Source organism: Zea mays, chromosome 1 (assembly GCF_902167145.1).
Source record: "Zea mays cultivar B73 chromosome 1, Zm-B73-REFERENCE-NAM-5.0, whole genome shotgun sequence".
Classification (NCBI taxonomy): domain Eukaryota; kingdom Viridiplantae; phylum Streptophyta; class Magnoliopsida; order Poales; family Poaceae; genus Zea; species Zea mays.
In genome coordinates this window covers 41,178,990-41,187,297 of record NC_050096.1, presented here as the reverse complement: position 1 = coordinate 41,187,297, position 8,308 = coordinate 41,178,990, and positions in this window count along the sequence as shown.

Below are 8,308 nucleotides of genomic sequence, written 5' to 3'. Positions count from 1 at the left end.
GATCGTTAGAGTTGGATCTTGTAATTAATACAAAATATATACGTAGAAGCTACAGTCTTAGCGCTAGTCTCGCTCTTAGTTAGTCTTAGTTAGACAGGGTAGTTTGCTATATCCTGTGCATTTATGTTTGTCATGATGAACTATGTTTGGTTTGGATCTTTGTAATGACTGTCACCAGAGTGTGGGTATCCCCTGCATTTTGGTTTACCTGTTATATGTTAATGGAGTTAGTTATATAGTTGGGAAACCTTTTATTCCACTTTCCTCTTTATCTGAGAAGCTGTGTTGGTCTGTGTTGGAGATCAGTGAAGATGCTCATCTGTTCAGTGCTGTTGAAGAATTCTATACTCTTTTCTTATGCTGCAAGATTTGCCAAATCAGTTCTGATGTGTGGTTGCGTTCTGCAGATGTCAGAGAACAGGCGCAGAGGAGGAAGGCGTGCTCAGCAGGAGCGAGCCGCTCAGCCGGATGAGGTGCCTCAGCAGCAGCATCTGCCGCCCCCGCCCCCGATGTCGATCGAGCAGATGTTTCTGATGCAGACTCAGGCAGTTCAAGCCATCGGTCAAACTCTGGTCGCCATTCAGCAGCAGCAGCAGCAGGCACCACCTCAGCCTCAGATGCCTCAGATGCCCAGAGACAAGCGTGCTGAATTCATGAGAGGTCATCCCCCAACGTTTGCTCACTCTTCTGGCCCCATGGATGCTGAAGATTGGCTGCGCACTGTGGAACGGGAGTTGCATACCGCTCAGTGTGACGACAGGGAGAAAGTCTTGTACGGTCCCCGTCTGTTGAGAGGAGCAGCCCAATCATGGTGGGAGTCTTATCTCACCACCCATGCCAACCCTGACGCCATCACTTGGGAAGAGTTCAGAGGTAGCTTTCGTCAGTATCATGTTCCTGCAGGTCTGATGACAGTGAAGAAGGAGGAGTTCCTGGCCCTCAAGCAAGGGTCATCATCTGTCAGTGAGTACCGGGACAGGTTTCTGCAGCTGTCTCGCTATGCTCCTGAAGATGTCAACACCGATGTCAAGCGACAATACCGTTTCCTGAGAGGCTTGGTTGACCCTCTTCAGTACCAACTGATGAATCACACCTTCCCGACATTCCAGCACCTGATTGACAGAGCAATCATGACGGAGAGGAAGCGTAAGGAGATGGAGGATCGTAAGCGCAAAATCAGTGGACCCCAGCCTGGAAGCAGCAGTCGTCCTCGTTTCTCAGGCAATCAACCTCAGCAGTTCAGGCAGAACCAGCGTCCATCTCAGCAGCATCAGCAGTTTCAAAGGCAGTATCCCCAGCACCAGTATCAGAACCGTCAGAGCAATCAGTCAGGAGGTCAGTTCCAGAGGCAGAATCAGCAGGCACCCCGTCTTCCTGCCCCAGCAAACCAGCAGAACAGTCAGGCAGCACCAGCTCAGGTTGGAAACAGAGCATGTTTCCACTGTGGAGAGCAAGGCCACTGGGTGATGCAATGTCCGAAGAAGGCAGCCCAACAGCAGTCAGGCCCCAATGCCCCAGCAAAGCAGAACGTGTCTCAGCCTGGAACAGGCAACCGCTCTCAGCCGCGCTATAATCATGGAAGACTGAATCACTTGGAGGCTGAAGCAGTTCAGGAGACCCCCGGCATGATAGTAGGTATGTTCCCAGTCGACTCCCATATTGCAGAAGTCTTATTTGATACTGGAGCAACACATTCTTTCATTACTGCATCATGGGTAGAAGCACATAATCTTCCAATTACTACCATGTCAACCCCCATTCAAATTGACTCAGCCGGTGGTAGAATTCGAGCCGATAGCATATGTTTGAATGTATGTGTAGAAATAAGGGGGATAGCGTTTCCCGCTAACCTTATAGTAATGGGTACTCAGGGAATAGATGTCATCCTAGGGATGAATTGGCTAGATAAGTATCAGACAGTTATCAGTTGTGATAAAAGGACAATCAGGTTGGTGTCCCCACTAGGAGAGGAAGTGGTGACCGAGTTAGTCCCGCCTGAGCCAAAGAAAGGAAGTTGTTATCAGATGGCTGTCGATAGCAGCGAAGCAGATCCAATTGAGAGTATCAAAGTTGTGTCTGAGTTCCCAGATGTGTTTCCGAAGGACTTACCGGGTATGCCACCAGAGCGGAAAGTTGAGTTTGCCATAGAGCTTCTTCCTGGAACCGCCCCTATCTTTAAGAGAGCTTATAGAATATCCGGACCAGAGTTAGTTGAACTTAAGAAGCAGATCGATGAGTTGTCAGAGAAAGGTTACATCCAGCCAAGCACCTCGCCTTGGGCCGCCCCGTCCTATTTGTGGAGAAGAAAGATGGCACCAAAAGGATGTGTATCGATTATCGAGCTCTGAATGAAGTCACGATCAAGAACAAGTACCCTTTGCCCAGAATAGAAGATCTGTTCGACCAGTTGAGAGGAGCCAGTGTGTTCTCCAAGATTGATCTGAGGTCAGGTTATCATCAGCTCAGGATCCGACCTTCAGACATTCCGAAGACGGCATTCATTACCAAGTATGGGTTGTATGAGTTCACCGTGATGTCTTTTGGTTTGACCAATGCACCGGCCTTCTTTATGAATCTGATGAACAGTGTATTCATGGATTACCTTGATAAGTTTGTGGTGGTATTCATTGATGACATTCTGGTTTATTCTCAAAGCGAAGAAGAGCATGCAGGTCATTTGAGGATGGTATTGCAGAGATTGCGAGAGCACCAGTTGTATGCAAAGTTGAGCAAGTGTGAATTCTGGATCAATGAAGTCCTGTTCTTGGGTCACATAATCAACAAAGAAGGATTGGTTGTGGATCCGAAGAAAGTGGTAGACATTCTGAACTGGAAAGCGCCAACAGATGCTCGAGGAATCAAGAGTTTCATTGGAATGGCCGGATATTATCGGCGATTCATCGAAGGGTTTTCAAAGATTGCGAAACCAATGACAGTGTTGCTAGGCAACAAAGTTGAGTTCAAGTGGACCCAGAAATGTCAAGAGGCCTTTGAAGCGCTGAAAGAGAAGTTGACAACAGCGCCTGTCTTAGTCTTGCCTGATGTGCACAAGCCCTTCTCTGTGTATTGTGATGCTTGTTACACAGGTTTGGGATGTGTGTTGATGCAAGAGGGAAGAGTTGTGGCTTACTCGTCCCGACAGTTAAAGGTTCATGAGAAGAACTACCCAATCCATGATCTAGAGTTGGCAGCAGTGGTTCACGCACTGAAGACATGGAGGCACTATCTGTATGGACAGAAATGTGATGTTTACACAGACCACAAGAGTCTGAAGTACATATTCACTCAGTCAGAGTTGAATATGAGGCAACGAAGATGGTTAGAGTTGATCAAAGACTATGCGTTGGAGATTCATTACCATCCAGGCAAAGCGAACGTAGTGGCAGATGCTTTGAGCAGGAAAAGTCAGGTCAATCTGATGGTCGCTCATCCGATGCCTTATGAGTTGGCCAAGGAGTTTGACAGGTTGAGTCTCGGATTTCTAAACAACACGCGAGGAGTCACAATTGAGTTGGAACCTACCCTGGAGCGGGAAATCAAAGAAGCGCAGAAAAATGATGAGAAGATCAGTGAGATCCGGCGACTGATTCTAAAGGGCAGAGGCAAAGATTTTCAGGAAGATGCAGAAGGTGTGATATGGTTCAAAGACCGCTTGTGCGTTCCCAATGTCCAGTCTATTCGGGAGTTGATTCTCAAGGAAGCTCATGAGACAGCCTATTCGATTCACCCTGGTAGTGAGAAGATGTATCAGGATCTGAAGAAGAAATTCTGGTGGTACGGAATGAAGAGGGAAATCACAGAGTATGTGGCTATGTGCGATAGTTGTCGAAGAATTAAGGCAGAGCACCAGAGACCTGCTGGATTGTTGCAACCGTTGCAAATTCCTCAGTGGAAAAGGGATGAAATCGGTATGGATTTCATAGTCGGATTGCCTCGCACCCGAGCCGGCTACGATTCTATTTGGGTAGTAGTGGACCGTTTGACCAAGTCAGCCCACTTCATACCTGTCAAGACCAACTACAGCAGTGCAGTATTGGCAGAGTTGTATATGTCTCGGATCGTTTGTCTTCATGGTGTGCCAAAGAAGATAGTGTCAGACAGAGGAACGCAGTTCACCTCTCATTTCTGGCAGCAGTTGCATGAAGCCTTAGGTACACATCTGAATTTCAGTTCAGCTTATCATCCGCAGACAGATGGACAGACTGAAAGGACCAATCAAATCCTTGAAGACATGTTGAGAGCCTGTGCGTTGCAAGATCAGTCCGGATGGGATAAGAGATTGCCTTATGCAGAGTTTTCCTATAACAACAGTTATCAGGCCAGTTTGAAGATGTCACCATTTCAGGCGCTCTATGGAAGAAGTTGTAGAACTCCGTTGCAATGGGATCAGCCTGGAGAAAAGCAAGTGTTCGGGCCAGACATTTTGCTTGAAGCTGAAAAGAACATCAAGATGGTCCGAGAGAATCTGAAGATAGCGCAATCAAGGCAGCGAAGCTATGCAGACACAAGAAGAAGAGAGCTGAGTTTCGAAGTCGGAGATTTTGTTTATCTGAAAGTGTCACCGATCAGAGGAGTCAGAAGGTTCGGAGTCAAAGGCAAGCTAGCACCCCGCTACATTGGTCCGTACCAAATTCTCTCAAGGCGTGGAGAAGTGGCTTATCAGCTCAGTCTGCCAGAGAATTTGTCTGCTGTGCATGACGTTTTTCATGTGTCTCAGTTGAAGAAGTGCTTGCGTGTGCCAGAAGAGCAGTTGCCAGTGGAAGGTCTCGAAGTCCAGGAGGACTTGACCTACGTTGAGAAGCCAGTGCAAATCCTTGAGGTTGCAGACAGAGTCACTCGAAGGAAGACCATCAGAATGTGCAAAGTCAAATGGAATCACCACTCTGAGGAAGAAGCAACCTGGGAGCGTGAAGATGATCTGATGGCTAAATACCCTGAGCTCTTTGCTAGCCAACCCTGAATCTCGAGGGCGAGATTCTTTTAAGGGGGGTAGGTTTGTAACGCCCTGAATTTGGGGGTAGAATTTTTTCTTCTTTTCTCTCACCAAATTCAGGCGTTACCCTTTCCTTTTCCCTTTTCCCCTCGCTAAACCTTGATCTTTTCCAAAGTATAGCGGGATTCGGCTTGAGGTCCCATGTAAAGCAAAACCCTAAAATATTTTATTTTGTGTGATGCACCATGTCGAACCATGCATACCTTTTGATTGTTTAAAAATGTGAATGCATTCACCTAGAGGAAAATAGATTTTAGAAAAAGAAAACCTTTTCCTTCTCCTCTCCCCCCTCCTTACCCATTTTCGGCCCAGCCGCCCCCCTTTCCCCCCTCGTGGGCCTCGCGGCGGCCCAGCCGCCCCCCCTTCCCTTCCTGCCGTGGGCCGCCTGGCGGCCCAGCCGCGCCCCCCACCCCCTTTGGGCCCAGCCGGCCTAACCGCCCCCTCCCCTTTTCTTTTTTCAAAAATCCCCTCCCCACGGGCCCCGCTCGTCATCCCCTCTCTCCCTCTCTCTCCCTCACCCTAACCCTAGCCGCCGTCGCCCCCGTCCCGCCCCCGCGCCGCCGCCGCCCATCCCGGCGCCGCCGCCGCGCCGGCCTCCCTCTCCGGTGAGGTTTCTCCCTCCCCCCTCCCTCCTCTCCTCCCCTCCCTCCTCCTTCCCTCCCGCCGGCATCTCCCGCCCCCGCGCCATGGGCGCGCCCGCCTCGGCCCCGGCGAGCTCGGTCCCGGCCCCGGCCTCGCCCGCGCCCGGTCGCCCTCGGCCACCCCGCGCTCGACCGCCCGCTCGGCCGCCCTCCCCGCGCCGCCCCCGGCCATCCCTGGCCCGGCCGCCCCCGGCTCGGCGAGCTCGACCGCCTCCGGCGAGCTCGGCCCCGGCCCCGGCCACCCCCGGCTCGGCCGCCCTCGGCCCCTCACGCCCGGTCGCCCGCTTGGCCGCTCGCCCCTCGCCGCCGCTCGGCCGCCCCGCCTCGGCCACCCCCGGCCCCGGCGCGCCTCGCTCCGGCAAGCCCGCCCCTCGCCGCGCCCCGGCTGCCCCGGTTCAGCCGCCCCCGCGCGAGCCCCGCTCAGCCCCTCGCGTCCGGCCGCCCCCGCGCCCGGCCTCGGCCGTGCCCCCGCCGTGCCTTGCTCGCGTCGTGTCGGCCCCGGCGTGGCCTCGAGTTCGGCCCAGCGTGCCTAGGGCGCGCGGCCTTGAGCTCGGCTAACGCGCGGCCCCGACGTGCGCATGATTAGTTCGCGGCGCGTGCGTGCCCGCGTAGTGCGCAGTGCCTTGGCGCGACCCGTCGTGCCCCCGTCTACCCCCAGACGCCCCGTCTACCCCCCCCCCCCCCCCCCGTATCCTACGCGCGCTAATCCCGTTGTTTATATTAATAAGATAGGAGTCTCAATTTGGAAATCGGTTACGTTAGTTAATTTGTATAGCTAATCATCTATCTCATTCAAGGTTAATCTACTAAAAGTGGTCACATTTACATTAGTGCATGTAGCTAACCCTTTCGTTAGAACCAATTGGAACTAGAGCACATAACGTCTAGCTATTCATCAACCCGTAGTGCGTCTCGGCCATAAGCTTTAACTCTCGCGAGACCTTTTCTCATTTCTTTCTAACCATGGTAAGTTCATTATCGTATATGATATTATATGCATATTTACTTCATTTGTTCTCTTGTATGGTGTACTGTTTGTTCCCTAATTTGAATGGATGGATGTATGTATGCTTGCAATCGCATAGAGAACGATCCGGTCGAAGAGCCCGAGGAACTCGCAGGAGAAGCCCCTGAGCAGCAGTCGGTTGGTGGAGGCAAGTGTCCTTTGACCTATCTCTGTCCTATTCATTCTTTAATTCACCTCCCGCGTTACACATTTATACTTAAGGATTGACTAGCTTTTGTTATCCATATCCTTGTTTACCTATTTGGGTTAGATTATTATTGTTTAGCTTTATGCTATTGCTCAACTTTAATCAATGAACATGATGAGATTATCCATGATACGCTGTTTTCCCCCTTCTTATTATGATGTTGTACTTGTGACCTTTAAGAGGGCTCGAGCGGTTTCTCGAGTGCCTCTCCGTAAGGACCTGTTCTATGGATGACCGCCCGGGAAAACAGTGCAACCATGAGGGTGGAGTGGGACGCCCTTAGCTGAATAATTAGAGGATCTGGGGTGTAGTTCGCTTAGCCGTTGTGCCGTCAATGGGGCTCGGTGTATGCGGCTCGCTCTGCCAAGGTTGATTTGTCCCTTGGGGAAGAGTACGGTACATTTAGGAAACCTAACGGGCGGCTACAGCCCCGGGGAATCTTTGTAAAGGCTACGTAGTGATGCCCTACTGGGTCACCTTGGTAGTGACCAATGGAGAGTCATGATCTCCGGGTAGAAAGGGAATCACGGCTTGTGGGTAAAGTGCACAACCTCTGCAGAGTGTTTGAAAACTGATATATCAGCCGTGCTCGCGGTTATGAGCGGCCAAGGGAGCTCCAATGATTAGTGGTACTTGATCAGAGACATTTTGGTTTACAGGTGGCAATGAGACTGATGGTTTTGGTTATGACTATGGTGCTGGTAAGTGGTATTCTTTCCGTTTGGAAAGGGTACATCGGGCTAATAACTTGGGTTAATGCTAAAACCTGGCTTTCTACTAGTAAGTAATAATCTGACCAACTAAAAGCAACTGTTTGACTTACCCCCACATAAAGCTAGTCCACTACAGCCAAACAGGATACTTGCTGAGTATGTTGATGTGTACTCACTCTTGCTCTACACACCAAACCCCCCATCCCCAGGTTGTCAGCATTGCAACCACTGCTCAGGCGAAGATGAAGCTGTGGAAGGAGACTTCCAAGAGTTCCAAGACTACGACGAGTTCTAGGCGTGGGTTAGCGGCAACCCCCAGTCGGCTGCCTGTGAAGGCCGCGGTTATCTACGTTTCGTTTTCGCACTTTGATTTATTGTAAGGACTACGTGGACGTCTCAGACGTATGGTGTAATCGACTATTATTTCCCTTTTAATACTATTTTGAGCACTGTGTGATGATGTCCATGTTATGTAACTGCTGTGTACGTGAATAACTGATCCTGACACGTACATGGTTCGCATTCGGTTTACCTTCTAAAACCGGGTGTGACAATTGCTCTTGTATTGAATGTGAAGGAGTGAATGCTTGGATGGTTGGAGTGGAGGTGGTTGGGGGGTATTTATAGCCCCAACCACCAATTCAATCGTTGGGGAGGTTGTCTGTCGATGGTGCACCGGACACTGTCCGGTGCGCTAGCCATGTCACCCAACCGTTAGGGTTCTAACGGTTCCGACCGTTGGAGCTC